Here is a 2,849-nt window from a genome sequence, read left to right as displayed (position 1 = left end):
CACTGAAATAGAGCTGAAGTATGATGTTGGGGGAGGGCGGTGGGTTTGCTCTTCCTGTTTGGTCTCACGTTGACGCAGACGATTCAACACACAGCAGTCTGACAGTGTTATTTATAATAGAGAGGTCAACCAGCGCCTGTAAAGTTGGGTTTAAACAGACGTTCACAATTTTTGCTCATCCGTATTAGCACAACACTAACATACCCATATTGACACTGAATGTAATCAATTTCAAATCACAGTTTTAGCAATGCAATTAATAACTTGGATACAATGATGTGTGGTTGTGAAATAATGGAGCTAATGCTGTAATTAAAGATGCCCCTTTTGGGTTTGTTGGCTCGAGTCCAATCTGAGTCATTTCGTAGTTAGTATTTTCCAGTACCGACTTCTAATCCACTACCATTTTACCAGATAATCGGCACTACTAGTACACTAAAGTCATAAAAATGTATCGTACATATACGTTTGGTAACTGCACACCTCTCAGTGGTCATGAAGATTGTTGTAAAATTCCAGTAGGACACTGTCTGGGTGGAATATACTGTGGTGCCACAAGCTCCAAAAGATGGAGAAAACCTGTAATCTGTACAGGCATGTCAGACAATGTTTTGCAGATTATCTGTAGTACCTCGTTGTTCCACCAGGTGAAGCCTTTTACTGTTTAATGGTGTAGAGACCAGAGGAGGCGTTTACTGGAACTACGGGCAGCTTAAGTTTGCAAGCAGAGAGCATTGTGGGGGCTAATCTTGAAAGTGGCACCATGACAAAGAAATATGGGAAGCTTAGTGGCGTCTGGCCAAGACAAACCAGGATTGACCAGGACGGAGTTCCTAAATTTCTTCAGTATCTTGTGTTTATTGACCAAAACAGCAATCCCAGATCAGGACTAGTGTGCTCAATTTGTGTTATTAATCAATTAGTTTCTGATTTCTGATAATGCTGCCAGTGTGCGACACCTGTGTGACAACGACGTACGCAAAGAATCAGACTAAGGTGCCAATCAAGTAAAAAATGCGACTGAATTGGGACGCCTCCATCCTTAGTTTCATTCAGTTCAAACTGAAATTGTCAGGGGTTGTTTATGCTACATGGTTCTTGCATGACATGAGGTCAAGAGGTCAAGTCTTGTCCTTCCATCCATCCATCCATCTTCTCCCGCTTATCCGGGGTCGGGTCGCGGAGGCCGCAGCCTGAGCAGAGCCGCCCAGACTTCCCGATCCTCACACACCTCCCCAAGCTCTTCCGGGGGGACCCCGAGGCATTCCCAGGCCAGTCGAGAGACATAGTCTCTCCAACGTGTCCTGGGTCTTCCCCGAGGCCTCCTCCCGGTGGGACGTGCCCGGAACACCTCCCCAGGGAGGCATCCAGGAGGCATCCGAAACAGATGCCCGAGCCACCTCAGCTGGCTCCTTTTGACGTGGAGGAGCAGCGGCTCTACTCCGAGCTCCCCCCGCATGACCGAGCTCCTCACCCTATCTCTAAGGGAGCGCCTGGCCACCCTGCGGAGGAAACTTATTTCGGCCGCTTGTATCCGCGATCTTGTTCTTTCGGTCATTAACCAAATCTCATGACCATAACTGAGAGTTGGAACGTAGATTGACCGGTAAATCGAGAGCTTTGCTGCCTTGCTCAGCTCTCTCTTTACCACGATGGTTCGGTACAGCGACCGCAACACTGCAGACGCTGCACCGATCCGTCTGTCAATCTCACGCTCCATCCGCCCCTCACTCGTGAACAAGACCCCGAGATACTTGAACTCCTCCACCTGAGGCAAGGAGTCTCCACCGACCCGGAGGGGGCAAACCACCTTTTTCCGGTCAAGAACCATGGCCTCGGATTTGGAGGTGCTGATCCTCATCCCGCTCGCACCACACTCGGGGGCAAACCGCCCCAGTGCACGCTGGAGGTCCGGATTTGATGAAGCCAACAGAACAACATCATCTGCAAACAGCAGAGATGAAATTCTGTGGCTCCCAAACCGAACCCCTTCCTCCCCCTGGCTGTGCCGAGAAATTCTGTCCATAAAAATAATGAACAGAACCGGTGACAAACGGCAGCCCTGGCGGAGGCCAACGCGCACTGGGAACAGGTCTGACTTACAACCGGCAATGCGAACCATACTCCATACTCCCCGCACCCCATACTCCCGAAGCACCCCCCATAGGATGCTACGAGGAACACGGTCGAACACCTTCTCCAGATCCACAAAACACATGTGGACTGGTTGGGCGAACTCCCACGAGCCTTCGAGCACCTGATGGAGGGTATACAGCTGGTCCAGTGTGCCGCGACCGGGATGAAAACCAGACTGCTCCTCCTGAATCCGAGGTTCGATCATCGGTCGTATCCTCCTCTCCAGTACCCTGGAGTAGACCTTACCGGGGAGGCTGAGGAGTGTGATCCCTCTGTAGTTGGAACACACCCTCCGGTCCCCCTTCTTAAACAGAGGGACCACCACCCCGGTCTGCCAATCCAGAGGCACTGTCCCCGACCGCCACGCGATGTTGCAGAGACGTGTCAACCAGGACAGTCCCACAACATCCAGAGTCTTGAGGTATTCAGGACGGATCTCATCCACCCCTGGAGCTCTGCCACTGAGGAGCTTTCTAACCCCCTCGGTGACTTCAGCCCGGGTGATGGATGAGTCCACCTCTGAGTCCACAGTCTCTGCTTCCTCTTCGGAAGACGTGACGGCAGGATTGAGGAGACCCTTGAAGTATTCCTTCCACCGCCCGACGACTTCCCCAGTCGAGGTCAGGAGGTCCCCACCCGCACCAAAGACTGTGCTGGTGGAGAGCTGCTTTCCCCTCCCGAGGCGCCGGACGGTTTGCCAGAATTTCTTCGAG

The sequence above is a fragment of the Stegastes partitus genome, unplaced genomic scaffold, assembly GCF_000690725.1.
Source record: "Stegastes partitus isolate 25-593 unplaced genomic scaffold, Stegastes_partitus-1.0.2 Scaffold2705, whole genome shotgun sequence".
Taxonomy (NCBI): Eukaryota; Metazoa; Chordata; class Actinopteri; family Pomacentridae; genus Stegastes; species Stegastes partitus.
The sequence above is the reverse complement of the archived record's forward strand: the minus strand, read 5'-3'. Positions refer to the sequence as shown.